We start from the raw sequence: 25,163 nt of genomic DNA, 5'->3' as shown, positions 1-25,163 counted from the left end.
GAGGAAGTGATTAAAAGTGCATGAAAAACATGAATGAAAGATTTAGCAAGAATATCAACATGCATGTGAGTGAGGCAGTTCATTGGTTCGGCAAAAATCTGTGCAAAACAGTTTCATGCATGCGACAACAGTGAGATAGAAACGAAAACTGAAACAAAGGTAGGACAAACTAGTATACATGTAAATAACAAAAAACTTTCAAAGAAATCAAGAAAAAAGTACTCCCACAACTGAAAAAACAAAAAGCAGTAGAAATGCAGCATAAGGTATGAGAAGCGAGCTTACCCTAAAACAGTTGAGTTGAATGTGTCGACTACTCCTAGATGTGATCTGGGATGCCAGATCTACAAGGTTGATGTGAGGAATGAGCTCTATAATGTCCGGTTAAGGATTTTTTATAACATCGATGTTGTGACACACATGCCACAAATCTAGGGAGATCAACACTTGGTGGGAGGTTTCTGAAATGATCCTTTCATGTAACCTGCAATTGCTAAACATAGATCCCTGAAACAAGGGATGCCTTTGCATGTTGCCTTACGAGAAGCAGCCCATGCATGCAAGTTAGTTTTGCTTGGTCCTGGAGTGAACCGGTCAACTCAGTATCACATGCAAGAGACTGCGCGACTGCTGGAGAAAATGTGCACCTCTCGTTGGGAGATGGACTGGCTGCCCAAGAGATTTGCGTAATTTCTGGGTAGAGCAGCTGACTGCTGCCCAGATTTCCGCAAATCCTGGGCTGAATAGCCTGCTGGTAGGTAAATTTGTGTAAATCTTGCTGGGAGGGTTGGCTGCTAGGATTGCACAATCCTAGAGCCCAGCAAGCTATTAGAGGGGATTGAAATTTTTTTTGAGGGAAGGTTGGTTTCCCTCTAGAAATGTGAAATTTTCAAGGGGAAGCTGCTCAGTTTGCAATTGGAGCAAGTCCGAGTGAGCAGCCTGTGAAGGGAAAAGATCAAATTGTGATCAGTAGGCTTCCTTTGAGCAAGAAAGACACTAAAACTTGAGAACTTGATGAAGCAAGGCAAGCTGCTATGAGGGTTGGTAGGGGGGCTCCAAAATAGGCTAAGGAAAGACTTTTGAGGGTGGTTGTAGCTGCTACAACACTTGGCAACACACTGGTAGAAATCCAGCTCTCTGAATGGACCTTATTCGTGAAAAGCAATCCTAACACCTCCAGAAGTATTGTTAAGCTATTAGCTCATATTGGCTTCACATTAGCTCGATTGTAAGATGTAGCATCTGCCAGAATCTTGGTCGATTGACACATATTCCAAGCCAAGGAAACACAGTTGTTTCAATTGGGGTTGAGGAGTATATAGGTGCACAAGGAGTATAGTCGTCAGAGTCTCAGATTAATCTCTAGTGTTGATCCATTACTAGTAGGCTTGGTCAGTACCCCAGTGGAGTCACATAGGAACACAAGCATGGCTCCACTACCAGCAAGCTTGGTCATTAGCCTGGCGGAGTTACTTGCATCACCTCCCTATACATGAAGCCTTTCTCTTCTTTCACCTTATTCATTTTTAATTTTGATTTTTTCTTTTTACTTTTCATTTTTTCATTTTTCATTTTCACTGTGCATAGCACTTATTCATTTCAGAGGCAGAAGATGGATCCTAACATATTGAGAGTAGAGGAGGTTTTTCTAGCAGAGAAGTAGCTTATTATTTCTTTGACGTGCTTGTTAAGGTTTTCCCCCTCACCTTACTCTACTTGATTGAGCTGACAAGGGTTAAGCCAAAAACAATCGACTAGAGAAGGTGACACTAGTTAGCACGCAAGCGTTGTGTTTACCCCAAGGTTCACTTCGAAGAGTACATATTTTCCTTCGATTTATCATGGAGTAAGAGTAACAAGTTCATCATATAGAGGCAAGATGATAGATAACCAAGTAGCGATAATTGTACAAACCCTCTTTTACTTTACCCATCTCATTTCATGAGTCACACATGGTTTCAAGTGAACTAACCTATGAATGAAACAAGCAAACGAACTAACACCAAAGCCAAACAAAAGAAGAAGCAAAAATGAGTGGAAATCAAGCAAGCAAACAAGAAATCAAACAAATAATCAAACAAAGCATGAAAGTAAACAATCATGCAAGCAAACAACTAAAAGAAAACACTATTCCTACTCCTACACTAATGGTGCATGGGCCTGATCACGTGAAGTGATACTTCCAATGCATCCACTGTCACATTGGTAGACCCATGTGGGTGAAGGATTGGTATGTGAGTAACCAAGTTGTGCAGACCAGCATACAAGAAAGATACGAGAGTGAAGATAGCCACACTTTATGTTTCAAAGTTCCTGACATAAGTGAGTGTATGTGCATGACAGATAGTCTGTGGACTTATCATGGTGTTGTGTGACACTACATGTAAGTTTGAAGCACAGGCACACTCTTGACTAAGATATGCAAGAAAACAAAATAAACAGAGATAATGTGCGTCTCGAATGAGTTCTTGCAATGTAAGACACCTCCAATGCATGAGAAATGGGATCATGTATTTCGAGTGGAGGAAGTGTGGTCTATGTGTGAGATGAATCTTCAATACATATAGATTAGTGATGAGGAGCCTTGGTTGATTGAAAAGTTTCGTGATCAGAAGTGAGACTAACCCCAAGAGGGCGAGGGCCTAACACAACCATCAGCTCGGGCCGAAGTGCCTCGACAGTCTTGGGTGTCTTAACTTCATCACCAGGTAGATCATTATACACTAGTGGCTTCAAAAGATCAACTGTGATAGATTCATGATCGTGATAAAAAATGGAATCAAATGAATCATGACTGTCACAATCAGGAAAATCAATGAATTCTTCAGCATCCTCATGATCAAATGAATCAAACAGAAGGGGAGATGAAAAGCGAACGAACTCATCCTCTATCTTTCTGGAAAATACAGATGAAGGATCAAGTGGATATTCAATGAATAACTTATCCTCTCTGTTGTCGAATGATGGACTAGCATTCGGTGAGTCCTGCGATTGATCAACAATGGGTGAATTCATAGATGAAGACACACATACAAAATCATGGATGGTAGGTTCACCAAAGAAGCTAGGAAAGAATGGAGGGGGCTCAAATGGAAGGGAGTCATCCTTCACCGAGTGTTGATGTTCAAGTTCCCACTCATACTCTTCATGAATGACAGTGCATGTTGGTTATGCAACATCAACTCTGTCAGTGGGTTTTTCCTCATTCACAACAAGTGAAGAGTCTGGAATGGATGAACACAAGACAATATCATCCGGAGGAACACCTTAGTGCGAAGATGGTGGTCGAAGAAAAGAATGCATATGGGAACTCGAAGGACTCACAACCAACTTTGCACAAAAACTAAGTGGAGTGATTTTGGGAGGGTGTGAAGGGTGAAAAAATGTGTGAACATGATCCTCGGCATCATAGGGCGATGGTGGAACTGTTGAATGAGAGGGAGGCAGATAGACCATTGAGACAGTGCCTTCTTCCACATGGGATTTTGCAGTTCCATCAACGAAGAAGGTTGAGTGAGGCTTGACATCATGCTTTCTCTTAGGACAGGAAGATTTCTTAATACAATACTTGAACCGGTCCCAGAGATAAGTGAACTTCATCCTGCTCCTTGGAGCTTGAAACTGTAAGTTACGGGAGCACTGCCAAAAATAAATAACGGATTCATGCGGAGCCCTCCATTGTTGTAACATTTTCCGATCACAATGGTCTGGATAAAAATGATGGAATGTGTCTTCAATAAGATCACAAAAGTTCTCACATGAGTGCATGAGGTCAACCTGTAAGATGAGCGCCCAATGAAATGGGAATTCACAAAGTGTGAATGCAAGCAACAAACTAACCTATTCGTCAGTAAACTCATCTTCCTCATAGATCATGGAAAGGAAGTTATGTAAGTGCTCAGGCCAGGCCACTTCACCATCATACGTGTGAGTGGACAAGAGATTGAAAATATTCCCCGAGATGGAGACATCTTTATGATTTGAAAAACACCTCGGGGGAAGAAGAATGCAAGACTCCATGAAAGATAAGCAAAGGTTCAAAACTAGATGAGAGGACACTTCTTGTCATCAGTCCCTCCTTCTAGCGCCAATAATGTTGACGGTGTTGGACCTGCCAACATGTCAAGGGGATATCCCTGATAAGAAGTCCCAATTAGACCTCAGACTGTTTGGTGTAGAGGTCCTAGCAGTGGGTTGTAAGGTAATGCCTTGACCGTGATGTCACACAGAGGAAAGTAAGATAACTCTATCAGTAGTAAGGGTGTGACTGATGCAGAGAATCAAGTAATATGTATGAGAGGTTCCAATACTTCGAAGGGAGAGGAAGGTGAAGGTGAGTTGCAAGTTGAAAGGGATTAGTCCCAACTCGACTAGGAACACACCAAAAAAAGGACATGCATAGCTTGCGGTGGAGGAATCCACTTGGATGTGGTAGTCACAACAACAAGGTAAGATAACATGAACATCACTCGAGGATCAGTCTGAGATGATGTGACAGTTGATATAGCAAGGTTCATGAGAAAGGTCCGTCTAATGTCATGCATATCAAACGACATGGACAGTGACAACATTAACAACATATGCAACAAATTAATAACAAGATTCATATAACTTCATACAAATTAGTTCATATATAAGTATGTAAGTTAAACAACATATATCATTAAGGCAACCAAAGTAGTCCAACTACAATAACAACATATGCATGAAAATGTGATGGCTCTTATTATTAAAGAAGTGTAAGTCACAATCATACAATACACCATGTAAACCTGTTAACCCCAACAGTGGAACGTTATAGCCACATCCACCTACTCCTCCAAAGAGATGTACTAGGTCTTTGTAGTGGAGAAGCCAAGGTGCATTACAATACTGTCCAAGCCTTCTTCAAGATAGTCTTAGTAGAAGCTTAGTTGACCAAAAGCATATAAAATGAGTTATGAGGGACTATTTATAGAAAAGGGTGGGGTGGCCCTTGACATTACCCTTTGTGAAAGTTCAACTACCCTCATGACTCCTAAGCTACTCTATGATTGTTATATCCAACCATTGACACTTGACTTACAATTGACATGACTCAACATTACAATGCACATGTACTCATGTGAGACAACATGGCTTGAGCAAGTCTTGCAAGACATCAGTGCCACTTGGTCCCCTATGATGAGACAAAATCTTTGACATGCTTGTGATAGTGGAGGTGCTGAAATGATACCAAACTTAGTCATTCTTGATGGTGTGCATGCACCTTATGGTGACATATTGTTGAAGTGAATTCTTGCCTCTATTGTAACTGGTGCATTGGTTCGGCCCCTTTCATCCAACTCGTTTGCTAATGTGCGCATGATCTTCTTGGGTACGGTTGAACCAGAAACACACTGATGCATATTGTTCATGCTGGTCTTCAAGTTTGTGTTGGTTGTGATGCACATCAACCTGACGAAGTACATGTTCAACCCTAATTGGACGTAATTCTCTTCTTCACCTCGGTGAGTGTGTTGAATGGGTTGGATTGCATGCATGCACTCAACGACATGCATACTGTTGGATCCCTTGCATGCAATCAACAAAATTTCTCACCATGTTTTCTCCGTGTCAGCTGTTGGGATGGATCATTAACTCGTACTAGCACAGTTTCATCTGCGAGTGCATGTTGCGCCCATTGCTATTCCTGTTCCTGCTGCAACTCATTGGACTATCTGTGCAGCTTCATGTTCTTCCTGAGTTGCTACTTCAGCACATGAAACTCCTTCTTTGTTCCATCTTCTTCCTTCGTGTGATCTTCATGTCGCGCCGTCACTTCATAGCCTGAGTCTCCAAAGTTTCTTTCATTATCAGTGGATCTGCTTGATCTTGCAACTTTGCTCCGTCTCTATGTTGTCAACAACCTTCTTCTTGCATTCGTTGTGTTCACTACATTCGTTGCATTCATTGTGTTAGCTACATTAAGTATGTTGCCTTCATCTGTTGCTCATGATGCTACTTTATGTCCACGAACAACTTGATTTCTTTGTGAGTAGGTAATCCCGTGGACACTTGATTGAATGCATCCCCAAGTGTGCTTTGAATGATGTCTTCATCTCTGCTCTCTTGGAAACCATTGCACATGTACCGTTAAGAGGCATATGAACACTTGTGATACCTGGAGACATGGCAACACTCATAGTAAGAAATCTGTCAGTAGAAAACCAAAATGAACATGAGAACTAACTTGCAACATACCTAGGTGAATGATCATGAAGGTTGCATAATTTCAGCTGGGAGGTCAGGAGACCGACTTCCAAGACTGCACAAGGCACAGTTCAAGTTGCTCAAAGACTGACTGATTACTAGAACTATGCAATGCATAGTCCAGTCTGCCAGTTAGCTGCTGGGATTACACAATGCGCGATTCTAGCTCGGAAAGACTATTGGCCCAGGGACAGATTTGCACAAATTTTTGGTCCAAGTAGCCACTAACCTCAAGAAATGTGCAATTCAGTCCTGGAGTCTAGTGCTAGGAAGGAATGCACAAATTTGGAGAGGAAGGTGAGCCTTCCTTCCCTATATTGCGTAATACACCCTTGGTGAAGGCAGAGCCTAGGCCAAGGTTGGCCCAACTCGCCAACGGGAAACTAAAGGAAAGTAAGAAAATGAATGCATGGCAACACTAAGTGATAGAAAAAGTGTTTAACAGTGCATACAAAACATGAATGAAAGATTCAGCAAGAAGATCAACATGCATGTGGGTGAGGCAGTTCACTGGTTCAACGAACATCTGTGCAAAATAATTTCATGCATGCGACAGCAGTGAGATAGAAACGGAAACTAAAACAGAGCTAGGACAAGCTAGTATACATGCAAATGATAGCAAGTGTTAAAATAAATCAAGAAAATAATACTCCCACAAGAGAAAACACAAAAAGTGATAAAAATGCACCAGAAGGCATGGGAAGCAAGCTGACGCCAAAAAAACTAAGTTGAATGTGCCGACTGCTCCTAGATGTGACGTGGGATGTCAAAGCTATAAGGTTGATGTGAGGAATGAGCTCTGCAGCATCCGGTTGATGAGTTTTGATAACATTAAGATTGTGATGCACATGCCACAAATCTAGGGGAAGTGACACATGGTGGGAGGTTTATGAAATGATCCTTGCATGTAACCTCTAACTTCTAAACATAGATCCCTGAAACAAGGGATAGATTTGCATGCTGCCTTAGGAGAAGTAGCCCATGCATTCAAGTCATCTTTTCTCTATCCCAGAGGGAACCTATCAACTCAGCTTCACAAGTAAGAGACTGCTTGACTTCTGGAGAAAATGCACATTTCTGGCTGGGAGCTAGGCTAGCTTCCCAGGAGATTTGTGCAATTTCTTGACAAAGGAGTTGACTGCTACCTAGATTTGTGCAAATCCTGGGTTGAACTACCTGCTACTGGGAAAAATTTTGTAAATATTGTTGGGAGGGTTGGCTGCCAGGATTGCACAATCCTGGAGCCCAGTAGGCTGGTAGAGAGGATTGTGTAATTTTTGGAGGGAAGGCTGGTTTCCCTCTAGAAATGTGTAATTTTCAAGGTGAAGCTGCTCAACTTGCAATTGGGCCAAGTCCAAGTGAGCAGCCTGTGAAGGGAAAAGATCAAACTATGATCAACAGACTGTCTTTGAGCAAGAAATATAATGAAACTTTAGGACTTGAGGAAGCAAGGAAAGCTGCTATGAGGGTTGGTAGGGAGGCTCCAAAACAGGCTAAGGAAAAATTTTGGCAGGTGGTTGTAGCTGCTACAACACTTGGCAACACACTGGTAGAACTCTAGCTCTCTGAATGGACCTTGTTCGTGAAAAGCAAGTCTAACACCTCTAGAAGTATTGTTTAGCTCTCAACTTGTCTTGGCTTCACATTAAATCGATTGTAAGATGTAGCATCTAGCAAACTCTTGGTCAATTGACACACATTCCAAGCCAAGGAAACATATCTGTTTCGATTGGGGTTGAGGGGTATATAGGTGAACAAGCAGTATATTCGTTAGAGTCTTAGCTTCATTGATGGTGTTGCTCCACTACCAGCAAGCCTTGTTAGTACCCTAGCAAATTCACATAGGAACACAAGCATGGCTCCAGTGCCAGTGATCCTGGTCAGTACCCCAGCGGAGTTACTTACATCACCTCTGAGCATAGGAATCCTTTCTCTTCTTTCACCTTATTCACTTTTCATTTTGAATTTTTTTTTACTTTTCATTTTTTCATTTTTCATTTTCACTATGCATAACACTTATTCATTTAAGAGGCGGAAGAGGGATCCCAACTTATTGAGAGCAGAGGAGGTTGTTCCAGTAAAGAAGTAGTTTATTATATCTCTGGCGCGCTTATTAAGGTTTTCCCCCTCACCTTACTCTACTTGAATTGGCTGACAAGGGTTAACCAAAAAAAAATCGACTAGAGAAGGTGACAGTAGTTAGCGCGCAAACGTTCTATTTACACCAAGGCTCAATTCGAAGAGTACATATTTTCCTTTGACGTATCATGGAATAAGAGTAACAAGTTCATCATACAGAGGCAAGATGACAGATAACCATGTAGCGATAGTTGTACAAATCCTCTTGTACTTTACCCAGCTCATTTCATGAGTCACACATGGTTTCATGTGAACTAACCTATGAATGAAACAAGTGAACAAACTAACAACAAAGTCGAACAAAAGTAGAAGAAAAAATGAGAGCAAAGAAAGCGAACAAACAAGCAAACAAAGCATGAAAGTAAACAAGCATGCAAGTAAACAATTAAAAGAAAACACTACTCCTACTCCTACACTAACGATGCATGGGCCTGATCACGTGAAGTGATACTTCCAATGCAACCACCGGTGCATCGGTAGACCCATGTGGGTGAAGGATTGGTCAGCGAGTAGCCCAGTTGTGCATACCATCATACAAGAAAGATATGACAGTGAAGATAGTAACACTTCATGTTTCAAAGTGCCCACGGGACATAAGTGAGTGCATGTGCATTACGGACAGTCAATGGACTTATCGTGGTGTTGTGTGACACTACATGCAACTTTGAATCAAAAGCACACTCTTGACTGAGACATGCAATCAAGCGAAAGAAACAAAGATAACTTGCGTCGCGAATGAGTTCTTGCAATGTAAGACTCCTCCAACGCATGTGCAATGGGATCATGCAGTTCGAGTCGAGGAAGTGTGATCTGTGTGTGAGATGGATCATCAATGCATATAGACAAGTGATAAGGAGCATTGGGTGATTGAACAATTTCATGATCGAAAGTGAGACTAACCCCAAGAGAGCGAGGGCCTGACATAACCATCAGTTCGGGCTGAAGTGCCTCAACAGTCTTGGGTGTCTCAACTTCATCATCATGTAGATCATCATAAATTGGTGGCTTCGAAAGATCAACTGCGATAGATTCATGATCGTGATAAAAAATGAAAGAAAATGAATCACGACGGCCACGATCAGGAAAATCAATGAATTCTTTGACATCCTCATGATCAGATGAATCAAACAGATGGGGAAATGTAAAGCGAACGATCTCATCCTCTGTGTTTTCGGAAAAGACAGATGAAGGGTCAAGTGGATCTTCAATGAATAAATTATCCTCTTCGTTGTCGAATGATGGACTAGCATGCAGTAAGTCCTGCAATTGATTAAAAAATGAGTTCATCTGTAGATGAATACACATATACAAAATCATGGATGGCAGGTTCACTAAAGAAGATAGGAAAGAATGGAGGGAGCTTAGATGGAACGGAGATATCCTTTGTTGATTGTTGATGTTCAAGCTCCTACTCATACACTTCATGAATGACAGTGCATGTTGGTTGTGCAACACCAACTCTGTCAGTGGGTTGTTCCTCGTTCGGAACAAGTGAGGAGTCCTAAATGGACAAACACAAGATAACATCATCCGCAGGAACAAATAAGTGCAAAGACAGAGGTCAAAGAAAAGAATTCATATGGGAACTTGAAGGACTCACAACCAACTTTGTGTGAAAATTGAGTGGAATGATTTCGGGAGGGTGTGAAGGGTGAACAGATGTGTGAACATGATCCTTAGCATCACAAAGAAATGGTGGAACTGTTGAATGAGAGGGAGGAAGACAATCTGTTGAGACGGTGCATGCTCCCACATGGGTTTGCACAGTTCCATCAATGAAGAAGGTTAAGTGAGAATTGACATCAAGATTTCTCTTGGGACGGGAAAATTTCTTAAGACAGTACTTGAACCCGTCCCAGAGATAAGCGAACTTCATCTAGCTCCTCGGTGCTTGAAACTGTAAGTCACGGAAGCACTACCAAAAATCAATAACAGATTCATGCAGAGCCCTCCGTTGCTGTAACAGTTTCCGGTCAAGATGGTCTGGATCAAAATGATGGAATGTCTCTTCAATAAGATCACAAAATTTTTCACATGAGTGCATGGTGTTAGCCTGTAGGCTGAGCACCCAACGAAATGGGAATTTGGGAAGTGTGAATGCAAGAAACAAACTGACCTATTCGTCAGTAAACTCATCTTCCTCATAGATCATGGAAAGGAAGTTATGTAAGTGCTTAGGCCAGGCCACTTTGCCTTCACCATCATACGTGTGAGTGGACAAGATATTTAAAATATTCCCCGAGATGGAGACATCTTCACGATTTGAAAAACACCTTGGGGTAGAAGAATGCAAGACTTCATGAAAGATAATCAAAGGTTCAAAAATGGATGAGAGGACACTACTTGTCATCAAGCCCTCCTTCTAGCACCAAAAATGTTGATAGTGTTGGACCTGCCAACATGTCAAGGGGATATCCCCGATAAGAAGTCCCAATTAGACCTCAAATTGTTTGGTCTAGGAGTCCCAACAGTGGGTCGTAAGGTAATGCCTTGACCGTGATGTTGCACAAAGGCAAGTAAGATAACTCTGTCAGTAGCAAGGGTGTGACTGATGCAGAGAGTTGACGAATGTGTACAAGAGGTTCCAATACTTCGAAGGGAGAGGAAGGTGAAGGTGAGTTACAGGTTAAAAGGGATCAGTCCCAACTCGGCTAGCAACACACCACAAAAAGGACATGCACAATGTTATCACTCAGAATTTTCTCAAGGTTAAAGAAAGAAATTTCTGAGGTAACCACAACCAATGTTTTAAGTATAGAATCTAGCCAATTTGTACTTAGAGAGGGCTCTCTCTTTATGATTTAGCTTTGTTTATGGGGTATTAGGCTAGTTATGAAAACTTGGGGGGTTTTGGTTTTGTTTGGTGGTGGAATTCAGCAACAGATGGATAGAACAAGGTATTTCAGGCCATTGGGCTATGGAGTCAACTGAAGATGGCTCAACTGGATCAAGTTGATTTAACAAAGGAGGGTTTCACAGGGCAAGATAGCTAAACGAGATACAAATGATAGCTTAAAAGGGTGAAATGGTCTTGAAACAAATGAAGGGAAATTAAGAATCCTTCAACAAAGTTCAAGATGAGGGAAAGTGGGTGATCATTAACAAAAAACAATTAAGAATTCTTTGTTAAATGGCCACAATGATAAACTAAAAAGCAGGGAGCAATTAAGAATTCCCTACCTATGATAGCTTGGAAGAAAACATTAAGAATATAAATGATTTTAAAGATAGGATGTAGTAAAGCTCTTTCTGAAATATAATTTTTCGTTTATCATTCAGATATGAAACCCATATGAATATTTAAACAAGAAAACTGTAAAAACATAAGATATAGAGTACTTATTTGTTTCTTGTTTGACACAGGGATCTTGTAAAAGTCCTTTGCTTTATTACTTTGTCCAGCCAGCCATACAATAGTTGTTCAACAACACTTCTATTCCAAAATAAGATGTCTACAGAAATGTCTAAGAATCCACCCAAAATACTTCAAATGAAGAAGTATTTATACAATTTCTAAACTGAAATATCTTGAAAAAATATCAAGATTGGTTTACAAATATCTCTAACTGTTTTACAATAATAGAACTTAAATAAAGGACATTCAAAACAAATGAATCTATTTGGCACTATTTCTATGGATTTATGGTGACAAAGAAGAAAAATTCAAATTTGATAGCAACTCTTATTAGATGATGAGGCATCCTAGTTACTAACTTCATCCTTCCTTTGTGCATTCTGCCCCAAAAATTCTATAAACTTAGGGTCCAATGATATGCTCGTATATCTCAGTCCATGATAGATATGTAGAAAGTGAAAGAGTTTATTGTAGATAATAATGTTTTTGAGATAAACATCTCTCAGTTTCAAAAAATGTAGCTCCATCTGTTCACAATATTCTCTGCAAAAAGATGTCAAAAAAAAGACTTTGCACAAACTAAAAAATAGGTTGTGAAGACATGCACTTATCTCCCTTTTGGTAATACCTGTGTAAAACATGAGATAGGTTCTTTTGCATTAGCATGTTAGAAAAAAAAACCTCCTCCATTTACTCGAAATACTTCTTGGATTGGCCACATTCGTTTCTGAAAAACTATGACTTAAACAAGAAATTTCTGAAGAAAGTACCATTTCTGCTTTGATTTCATCTTTTAACCTTAGATTCCTTTCAACTGTTTTTCACTTTTACTTTGGATCAACTTCATTGTCTCTGGTGAAAGTGTTTTCATATTTTTTTAACCCTTAATGTATTCATGTTTACTTTTACTGTTTACTTTTTACTTTCACCGCTCTGTTTTTTCAACTATCTTTACTTTGACATGAATTTGTATGCTCTGTAATTGTCTTCCCTGTTGTTTATCTTCATGCTAGCTGATTTACTTGACTTGGTCTTCAGTCTGATACTCTTTAACCCTGATACACTTTGACTGTTCTTTATTGTGTTCTTTTACCTTCAATGTGTAGTTTAGGTTTTTACTGTCTGTTTCAATAGTAAATCGTTTAATTTCATGTTTCCTTTGCTTGTCTTTTTACTATATGTTTTATCTTCCATCTCTGTTTGAATATATTTGATAACAATATTGGAGTAAACAGGTCTTATAACTAGTATTAAGACTGTTTATCCAAGGCTGTGGTCTTCTGATCACCTGTAAAAAAAAACAAACTATTAAGAAAGCATTGGCTTGCAGGGGAGGTCGAAAAGGTTACGTTTGAGTTTGAGAGGTTTTTGGAGTGAGTCCAAAATGCTTTTTGGGAGGTAAACCATGCTCAAATTAGTTAACAGAGGCTTTAGGTGGTGCAGATGGGTTACATAGGCTTTTACTGCACAATCAGGTGAAAAAGAGTGGGGGTGATTTGACGTTTTTTATCGTTTGCGGGAAGCGGTAATCGAGTTTCATTGCATTGCTTTTGGGAGGCGAGTGGTTTTGGAAGAGGGTCGCCTGATTCCATACATTGCTCGACACATAGCATTGGCACTATTCACAAAACCACTCACATTGCGTGCTAAAGGTCAACCAAAAGGCCCGCGCGATATGAGTGAGGGCCATCGGATTTGAAGGATCCGATTGGACGGTAGTCGGGGAATGACATGACTGATGTATAACAGGGGTAGACCCGACATTAATTAAAAGACTTAATCATATCAGGGGCGATTTAATTGGTTGCTGAGTTATTAATTAGTCCTAATGACTTAATTAATTTTCATTAGCATGGCGGGGAGGTCAGGTTCTTAATTAACTACAGATTAGCTAATTAATCTCGTTTATTATTTGATTTATGGTTATATTAACCATCGGGGTGGGATAGGTGAAAATTTTTGGTTTTGTATAATATAATAATACAAGTGTGGGTAATGTTGTTTTATTCGGGAATTACATAATAATAACATTAGTGGTTAATATGACTATGGAATATGAAGTGCACTAAGTAAATGTTTCCGAAATCATTTCATCATATAACATTACTTAGGCTAATAATATATGAGGGTTTCATGTAGATAGAATGTTTTTAATTTTCCTAATTAAAATAGGATTTTACTTAGGAAAAAGCTTTATAAAGGAAATGAATTACTTTTATGAAGGGGTGAATATTAATGAAGGGGTTTTAAGTACTTTAGGTATTTCAAATTATTGAGTCGAGGGTCTGGTCCCTCCAATAGTCGGAGAAATGCTCTGATCCCCTTTAACTTTGGCAGTTACCTTTAGCGCTTAGGGAATTAGTGAAAATTTTAGGGGAAATGAGTAGGGAGTTTAATTATTTTTGACTTTGAGTGTTGATGTGCCTTCCATGTGATACATACCTTGTCCAAGTGATGAAAGAAAAATATTTAAGCATTAAACTTAACCATTCATCACACATTTATTCTCCAACCATCATCTACTTACCCTACCCACTTAACCTAACATTTTTAATTCTTTATTAGGGTGCACTTAGACTAGCAAACCCTTTTCAAATTTTCTTTTCTTTTACATAGTGATATCTATCTAAATCTAACCTTATTACATCCAAGGGTTCAGATTGAACTGTTGAGCTCCTTTTTCACTCTACCTATCTACTGATCTGCCAAGATTAAACTGTTTGGTAAGATCTTTATTCTCTATTTATATAACATGAAATTGAAAACACGGAATAACCAAGATTAAATTATTTGGTTACCATGGATTGTGGCATAGGTTACAAGTTGCACACAATCTTTATTATACATAAAAGTAAATAGTAGTTGCATTTAGACTTGCACACTTTCATGGCCTTTTCTTTTTGTTAGGGTTCATTTTCTTTCCTTTTTTGACCTTTTCTTCATTCTTTTTGTCCTTTCATTCTTTTTCTGGGACATACCCTCTTTACATTTTTTAATTTTTTATTTTTTACAAATATGGAAAACATTTGCAACAAGCAAAGGTATGTACATATTTTAGAGCCAAACCCAGTCAATCATGATATATGACACCTATTGGTATAGGAACCTAACAGTGGCTCCACTTGGGGATGGAATTTCCTTGTGAATTTTCAAGAACACCGTCGACTAGTAGCCTGATCCATTGAGACTATCCCACACATGTGTATGCTCTGTTGTATAATATTTTGACTGAAAATCTTAAACTGAAATTGTATCCTTTTCTGCAAACTAAAATATTATCTAACATAAACTTGCTAATGGAAACTGAATTTATTCAAACTAAAATCTTACCTACTTACTCTAATCAGCTTTCTGACTGCCGGTTAGGTAAAATGAAACAACCAATGCAACCAATCAGGCATCATATACATTGGTGAATTTTGTTCCCTGTGCTTGTTGGTGGTTAAAATTGAGATCTTAAAATCAAATATAGCTTTGTTAACCTTTGAGAAGTTAAGGAAATTCTTGATCTCCATTGTTAAATCTAGAAACTGTACAAACGAATCTTGTAAAATATATACACTTTTCTTAAACTGATTCAAACAACTACACATCTGTTATGTATGGCCTGCATGGAAAAACTAAAATATCACTTTTATCTTTATCACCCTGCATGTTTTCAACTGATCTTTGTGATGATATTTCTACTGATTGTAATGTCTGTCCAGTGAAACCATTATCATCTTGATTTTGACTCTCATAGTTTGTTAATGGAGAGAAATTTTGATTGCATTCATCATCCAACCTATCAGCTATTGGATCATAAATAACTTGGAAGGATTGCTGCAACTTATTACATATAGGTTCAAATGGAACTTCATAGATTTCTACAAGATGCTCCTCCTTTTCTTTAAAAATTTTATACCACATTTCCTTTAAAAATTGAAATGATTCAAAACAAAGAGGTAGGGAATCATCTTGGATCATTTGATCATATGTTCCAGCTTCCAAGTCTTCTTCTGCAACCTGAAATTCAATGGAATTTGGGGCTGCAAATCTAGATATGAGAAGTCTTGCACAAATCTTTTATTGCCTTCTAGATAATTAATATCAAAACTTGTTGATATTTGATTTCTAATTGCATGATAGTTATCTTTGATAAACTGAAACGAAGAAAAACAAAATGGTAAATTTCCTTCACTGATTTCAAAATTTTCTGCGCTTTCCTCCTCATTCTCATAGCTAAAATGAACAAGTTGATCACTACTTTCAAGCTGCTGAACCTGAACTTCCTTATTACTCAAATTAGCTTATGATTTCTCTGTAAAGTTAGTTTGGATTTGAAGAACATAATTATCATCATACTGATCATATTTGGGAAAATAATCAAAAGAAGTAATGTCGTCTAGCATACATATTAGATCATGAGATTGCTCCTCCACATATTGCTTTATGAATCTATCTTCTAATCTATGGTAGATTGAGTTGGTAGGAATTTGTTGATGCATATCAACCTTTTCCTTTTGTGAAATAAATGTTTCATGGTGATTTTGAACAAAAAATTCAACTGTCATGGTGATCTTATGCATCATTTCCTCTATTTTATTTATCAAAAAGTCGAGTTTTTCCTCCGCTTCTGCTTTTGACTTTTCTCTTCTAATTTGCAGATTAACTTCTACATCTACTGCCATGTTCTGCATTTGTTCCAGTGTTGAGGGGTTTCTTTCTCTTAGATGAAATTCTATCTCTGAATCAAATGCTCTTGGATAATGAAAAAGAGCTGAACCAGGGGGAGGTCTAATATTTAATGGTATTGAATAATAGATTTGATTAAATCTATTTGAAAATTGTTGTATTGTTTCATCTAGTTGTCCTTTTAATTGATTATATTCTTCTATGATCACAAGAAGATTGACTTTGATTATCCATCTATCAAGGAAGAGTTTGAGAAACTTCTCGAGATTTGAGATGCTTGCCTCAGGCAAGGTTTTAAACCAACTCCTGACTTTGTCTTGCAAAGAAAGAGAAAAAAGGCTGATAGTAACATCATCTTCATCAATTTCAAATAAGTCTAGATAATTCTCAAAACCTTGAATATGTTTTTGAGCAGTGATACCATTTTCTCCATCAAACCTAGGGAGATGCTTGTAATAATTTTTAGGGAAAGCATGGATTGTAGGAGGTAAGATGAGTGGCTTATATCTATCAGAAACTTTACAAGGTATAGGAACATGTACAAGGATTATATGATTAGTCTTGATTGTTTCAATTTCTTTAATTGGAAATCATCATTAGATTCAGAAGAAAGTTCTTCAAATATGTAAGGAGACTTTATATCTACAACTTTCAAAGGGAAATAATAAAAAATTAATCTAAAATTTTCTCTAAAATACATTATACATTGAAAAACTTTATCAATGAGAAAGAACATAATGTCTTGGATAACAATCCAAGTTAAAACCCTGATATTTTCACACAGTTCTTTCAGGTTCATTTCTCCAGCGGAGTCTTGATTGTGAAATTGATTTGTAGTCACCAGGTGGATGATTTTAACCTTTGTGTGTCTGATCATTGTCCACCATCATAGATCAGATCTAAAACTGTAAAACAATTCTGAATAAAATGTTAGCTCTCCCTAACGGAGTCGCCACTATGTTATCACTCAGAAATTTTTGAAGGTTAAAGAAAGAAATTTCTGAGGTAACCACAAACCAATATTTTAAGTATAGAATCTAGACAATATGTACTCATAGAGGGCTCTCTTTTTATGATTTAGCTTTGCTTATGGGGTATTAGGCTAGTTATGAAAACTTGGGGGGTTTTGGTTTTGTTTGGTGGTGGAATTCAGCAACAGATGGATAGAACAAGGTATTTCAGGCCATTGGGATATGGAGTCAACTGAAGATGGCTCAACTGGATTAGGTTGATTTAACAAAGGAGGGTTTCACAGGGCAAGATAGTTAAATGAGATACAAATGATAGCTTAAAAGGGTGAAATGGTCTTGAAACAGATGAAGGGAAATTAAGAATCCTTCAACAAAGTTCAAGATGAGGGAAAGTGGGTGATCATGAACAAAAAGCAATTAATATTTCTTTGTTAAATGGCCACAATGATAAACTAAAAAGTAGGGAGAAATTAAGAATTCCCTACCTATGATAGCTTGGAATAAAACATTAAGAATATAAACGATTTTAAAGATAGAATGCAGTAAATATCTTTCTGAAATATAATTTTTCGTTTATCATTCAGATATGAAACACATATGAATATTTAAATAAGAAAACTGTAAAAACATAAGATATAGAGTACTTATTTGTTTCTTGTTTGACACATGTATCTTGTAAAAGTCCTTTGCTTTATTACTTTGTCCAGCCAACCATAAAATAGTTGTTCAACAACACTTCTATTCCAAAATAAGATGTCTACAGAAATGTCTAAGAATCCACACAAAATACTTCAAATGAAGAAGAATTTATACAATTTCTAAACTGAAATATCTTGAAAAAATATCAAGATTGGTTTACAAATATCTATAACTGTTTTACAATAATAGAACATAAATAAAGGACATTCAAAAATAATGAATCTATTTGGCACTATTTCTATGGATTTATGGTGACAAAGAAGAGAAAGTTGAATTTCATAGCAACTCTTATTAGATGATGAGGCATCCTAGTCACTAATTGCATCCTTCCTTTGTGCATTTTGCCCCAGAAATTCTACAAACTTAGGGTCCAATGATATGCTTGTATATCTCAGTCTGTGATAGATATGTAAAAATTGAAAGAGGTTATTGTAGATAAGAATGTGTTTGAGATAACACTCTCTCATTTTCCCAAAATTTAGCTCCAAATATTCACAATATTCTCTGCACAAAGATGTCAAAAACAATACTTTGCATAAACTGAAAAATAGGGTGTGAAGACATGCACTTATCTCCCTTTTGGTAATACTTGTGTACAAAGTGAGATAGGTTTTTGTAGATTATCCTGTTAGGAACAAAAATTTCTTCCAGTTTCTTGAAATACTTGTTGGATTGGCCACAAATATTTTTGAAAAACTATGACTTAAACAGGAAATTTCTAAATAATGTACCATTTCTGCTTTGATTTCATCTTTTAACCTTAAATTCCTTTCAATTGTTTTTCACTTTTACCTTGGATAAACTTCATTGTAGCTGGTGAAAGTGTTTTCATCATTGTTTAACCCTTAATATCTTAATGTTTACTTTTTACTTTTACTGCTCTGCTTTTTCATCTGTCTTTACTTTGACATGAATTTGTATGCTCTGTAACTGTCTTCCCTGTTGTTTATCTTCATGCTAGCTGATTTACTTGACTTGGTCTTCAATCTGATACTCTTTAACCTTCATACACTTTAACTATTCTTTACTGTGTCCTTTTACCTTCAATGTGTAGTTTAGGTTTTTACTGTTTGTTTCAATAGTAAATCGTTTAATTTCATGTTTCCTTTGCTTGTCTTTTTATTGTATGTTTTATCTTCCATCTTTGTTTGAATAGATTTGATAACAATATTGGAGTATATAGGTCTTATCACTAGTATTAAGACTATTTATCCAAGGCTGTGGTCTTCTAATCACCTATAAAACAAAACAAACTGTTAAGAAATCATTGGCTTACAGGGGAGGCTGAAAAGGTTTCGTTTGAGTTCAAGAGGTTTGTGGAGTTAGTTCATAATGATTTTTGGGAGGTAAGCCATGCTTGAATCGGTTAACAAAGGCTTCAGGTGGCACAGATGGGTTACATAGGGTTTTACTGCACAATCAGGTGAAAATGAGAAAAACTGGGGTTTTTGTGTTTAAACGGGTAAACAGTCAATATTAGTAGGTTAACGATAGTAACAGGTTATGTCAGAAGGGGTGATTTGATGTTTTTTATCATTTGCAAGAAGCGGTAAGCGGGTTTCATCACACTGCTTTTGGGAGGTGAGTGGTTTTGGAGGAGGGTCGCGTGATTCCATACATTTTTCAACACATAGCATCAACACTGTTCACAAAACCGCTCACATTGTGTGCTAAAAGTCGGCCAAAAGGCCCACACGATATGAGTGATGGCCATCGGATTTGAAGGATCCAATAGGATGGTAGTTGGGGCAATGACATGATTGATGTATAACAGGGGTAGGCCCGACATTAATTAAAAGACTTAATCATATCGGGGGCGATTTAATTGGTTGCTGAGTTATTAATTAGTCCTGATGACTTAATTAATTCTCATTAGCATGGTAGGTAGGTCGGGTTCTTAATTAACTACATATTAGCTAATTAATCCCATTTATTATTTGATTTATAGTTATATTTAACCATCGGGGCGAGATATGTAAAAATTTGGGGTTTTGTATAATATAATAATACGGTCGTGGGTAATGTTGTTTTATTTAGGAATTACATAATAATAACATTAGTGGTTAATATGACTATGGAATACGAAGTGCGCTAAGTAAATGTTTCTGAAAGCATTTCATCATATAACATTACTTAGGCTAATAATATATGAGGGTTTCATGTAGATAGAATGTTTTTAATTTTCCTAAGTAAAATAGGATTTTACTTAGGAAAATCTTTATAAAGGGAATGAATGACTTTATGAAGGGGTTTTAAGTACTTTAGGTATTTAAAATTATTGGGCCAAGGGTCCGGTCCCTCCAATAGTCAGAGAAATGCTCTGAGCCCCTTTAACTTTGGTAATTACCTTTAGCACTTAGGGAATTAGTGAAAGTTTTAGGGGAAATGTGTAGGGAGGTTAATTATTTTTTACTTTGAGTGTTGATGTGCCTTCCATGTGATACATGCCTTGTCCAAGTGATGAAAGAAAAAGATTTAAGCATTAAACTCAACCATTCATCACACATTTATTCTGCAACCATCATCTACTTACCCTACCTACTTAACCTAGCATTTTTACTTCTTTATTAGGGTGCACTTAGACTGGCAAACCCTTTTCAACTTTTCTTTTCTTTTACATAGTGATATCTATCTAAATCTAACCTTATTACATCCAAGGGCTCAGATTGAACTGTTGAGCTCCTTTTTCACTCTACCTATCTACTGATCTGCCAAGATTAAACTGTTTGGTCATATCTTTATTCTCTATTTCTAAAACATGAAATTGAAAACATGGAATAACCAAGATTAAATTGTTTGGTTACCATGGATTGTGGCATAGGTTACAAGTTTCACACAATTTTTATTATACACAAAAGTAAATAGCAGTGGCATTTATACTTGGACACTTTCATGGCCTTTTCTTTTTGTTGGGGTTCATTTTCTTTCCTTTTTTGACCTTTTCTTCATTTTTTTGTCTTTTTATTCTTTTTCTAGGACATACTCTCTTTACATTTTTTAATTTTTTATTTTTTAAAAATATGGAAAACATTTGCAACAAGCAAAGGTATGTACATATTTCAGAGCTAAATCCAGTCAGTCATGATATATGACACCTAGTGGTATAGGAACCTAACACATAGCTTCCGGCGGAGCAATCCACTCAGATGTGGCAGTCACAACAACAAGGTAAGATAACATAAAAATCACTCACGGATCAGTCTGAGACGAGTGTGATGGTTGATATAGAAAGGTTCATGAGAAAGGTATGTCTGATGTCCAGAAGAGAATTCAACATAGACGGTGACAAAATTAACAACATATGCAACACATTCACCACAAGATTCATATAATTGCATAAAAATCAGTTCATATACAAGTACATAAGTTAAACAACATATATCATTAAGGCAACTGGAGTTGTCCAAATACAATAACAACATATGCATGAAAATGTGTTGGCTCTTATTATTAAAGAAGTGTAAGTCACAATCATACAATACACCATGTAAACCTGCTATCCCCAATAATGGAATGTTCCAGCCACAACCACCTACTCCTCCAAAGAGATGTACTAGCTCGATGCAGTGGAGAATCCAAGGCGCTTTACAATACTGTCCAAGCCTTCTTCAAGATAGTCTTAGTAGAAGCTTGGCTGACCAAAAGCCTATACAATGAGTTATGAGGGACTATTTATAGCAAAGGGTGGGGTGGCCCTTGACATTCCACTTTGTGACAATTCAACTACCCTCATGACTCTTTACCTGCTCTATGATTGTTACATCCAACCATTGACACTTGACTTACACTTGACATGAATCAACATTACAATGCACATGTACTCATGTGAGAGAACATGGCTTGAGAAAACCTTGCAAGACATCACTGACACTTGGTCCACTATGATGAGTCTAAATATTTGGCATGATTGTGATAGTGGAGGATGTGAGCTAATGCCAAACTTGGTCATCCGTGATGGTGTGCATGCACCTCATGGTGAAATCTTGTTGAGGCAAACTCTTTCCTCCATTTCAACCGGTGCATTGGTTCGACCCCTTTCATCCAAATCGTCTGCTAACATGTGCATGCTCTTCTTGGGTACAGTTGAACCAACAACACACTGATGCATAGTGTTCGTAATGATCTTCAAGTGTGTAATGGTAGTCATGCATATCAAGTTGCCAAAGTACATGTTCAACCCTAGTTGGAGTTGCTTCTTGTATTCGCCTTGGTGAGTGTGTTGAATGGGTTGGATTGCATGTGTGTGCTCAATTACATGCATTCTTCTGGATCCCTTGCATGCGATCAACAACATTTCTCACCATGTTTGCTCTGTGAAAGTTGCTGGGATGGATCATTAACTCGTAATGGCGCAGTTTGATCTGCGAGTGCATGTTGCGCCCACTGTTATTCCTGTTCTTGCTGCAACTCATTGGACTGTCTTTACAGTTTCATGTTCTTCTTGAGTTGATGCTTTAGCACATGTAACTCCTTATTTGTTCCATCTTTTTCCTTCACGTGATCTTCATGTCATGTCATCACTTCATAGCCTGAGTCTCCAAAGTTTCTTTCATTATTAGTGGATTTGCTTGATCTTGCAACTTTTCTCCTTCTTTATGTTTTCAACAACCTTCTTCTTGCATTCGTTGTGTTCGCTGCAATCACTACATTCACTACATTCGCTGCATTCACTACATTTGATGCATTCGGTATGTTGCCTTCAACTACTACTCATGATGCTGCTACTTGATGTCCTTTGTTGATTAACAACTTGATGTCTTCATGAGTAGGTAAGCCCATGGAAACTTGATCGACTACATCCCCTAGCATGCTCTGAACGGTTTATTCATATTTTCTCTCTTGGAAACCATTTTACTTGTACTACTGAGAATCAAATGAACACATGTGATACCTAGAGACAAGGAAACACTCACAGAAAAAAATCTATCAGTCGAAAACCAAAATGAACATGAGAACTGACTTGCAACATACCTAGGTGAATGATCATGAAGGTTGTGCAATTTCGGCCAGGAGGTCGGTAGACTGACTGCTAAGACTACATGAGCCATAGTCTGGGCTAGTCAGAGACTGGCTGACTACTGGAATTGTGCAATGCACAGTCCAGTTTGGCAGTTGGCTACTGGGATTGCACAATGCAAGATTCCAACTTGGAAAGATTGTTGGCCTAGGGACATATTTGTGCAAATTATTGGGCCAAGTAGCCACTGACCTCCAGAAATGCACAATTTAGTCTTGGAGTCTAGTACTAGGCGGGCATGTGCAAATCTGGAGAGGAAGGTGAGCCTTCCTTTCCCAGATTGCGCAATGTAGCCTTGGTGAAGGTAGAGCTCGTGCCAAGGTTGGTCTGACTCACCGACGGGCAACTGAAAGCAAGCAAGTCAATGAATGCATGGCGACACTAAGTGATAGAAGAAGTGATTAATAGTGCATACAAAGCATGAATGAAAGATACAAAAAGAAGATCAACATGCATGTGGGTGAGGCAATTCACTAGTTCAGCGAACGTTCGTGCAAAACATTTTCATGCATGCAACAGTAGTGAGATAGCAAAGAAAACTAAAATAGAGATATGACAAGCTAGTATACATGTAAATGACAGCAAGAATTCAAATAAATCAAGAAAATAGTATTCCCACAATCGAAAACACAAAAAGCGATAGAAATGTAGCACAAGGCATAGGAAGTGAGCTTACCACAAAGTAGATGAGTTGAATGTGTCGACTGCTCCTAGATGTGATGTGGGATGTCAAAGTTACAAGGTTGATGTGAGGAATGAACTCTGCAGTGTTTATTTGATGAGTTTTGATAACATCGAGGTTATGATGCGCATGCCACAAATCTAGGGGAAGTGACACTTGGTGGGAGGTTCCTGAAATGATCCTTGCATGTAACCTCCAACTACTAAACATAGATCCCTAAAACAAGGGATGTCTTTGCATGTTGCCTTGGGAGAAGTAGCCCATGCATGAAAGTCATTTTTGCTTGATCCTGGAGGGAAGCGGTCAGCTCAGCTGCACATGCAAGTGACTTCTCGACTTCTGGAGAAAATACTAATTTCTGGCTGGGAGTTGGGCTAGCTGCCCATGAGATTTGCACAATTTCTGGGCAGAGAAACTGACTACTAGCTAGATTTACGCAAATCCTCGGTTGAGCAACCTACTTCTGGGAAACATTGCTCAAATCTTTCTAGGAGGATTGGCTTCTAGGATTGTGGAATCCTAGAGCCCAACAAGCTGTTAGAGAGGATTGCACAATTTCTGGAGGGAAGGCTATTTGCCCTCCAGAAATGCACAATTTTCAAGGGGAGGTTGCTCAGCCTGTAGTTGGACCAATTTTGGGTGAGCAGCCTATGAAGGGAAAAGATCAAACTATGATCGACGGGATGCCTTTGAGCAAGAAAGACACTGAAACTTGAGGACATGATGAAGCAAGGCAAGTTGCTGTGAGAGTTGGTAGGGAGGCTCCTGTTATGCTCCTATACTACTAGGTGTCATATTTTATGATTGACTTGATGAGCTATGAATATTTTCATACCTTTACTTGTTGCAAAGTTTTTACATATTGTCAAAAAATCAAAAAATTTAAAAAATGTAAAGAGGGTATACCCTAAAAGAAAAATCAAAGGGTGAAAAAAAAATAAAATGGTCAAAAAAGTGAAAGAAAATGAACCCCACCAAAAGAAAGACCAAGGAAAGTGTGCAAGCCTAAATGCCACTACTTTTTACTCTTATGTAATAAACAAATTGTGTGCAACTTGTAACTTATGCCACAATTGATGAACCATCAAACATCTTAAACGTGACTAGTTCATATTTTTCAATTTCATGTTTTAGAGATAGAGAATAAAATCTGACCAAATTGTTTAATCTTGGCAGATAAGTAGATAGGTACAATGAATAAAATAAGCTCAACAGTTTAATCTGAGCCCTTGGATGTAGTAAGGCTAGACTTAGATAAATATCTATATGTAAAAGAAAATAAAGTGTGTTAAGGGCTTGCCAGTCCAAGTGCATCCTAATGAAGAAGAAAAAATGTCAGGCTAAAGTAGGTAGGGTAGGTAGATAATGTTGTAGAATTGCTTGTGATGGATAATG

Source organism: Pinus tabuliformis, chromosome 6 (genome assembly GCF_031772625.1).
Source record: "Pinus tabuliformis cultivar Carrire ecotype Pingquan chromosome 6, CPIR1, whole genome shotgun sequence".
In the NCBI taxonomy this organism is placed as follows: Eukaryota; Viridiplantae; Streptophyta; class Pinopsida; order Pinales; family Pinaceae; genus Pinus; species Pinus tabuliformis.
The sequence above is the reverse complement of the archived record's forward strand: the minus strand, read 5'-3'. Positions refer to the sequence as shown.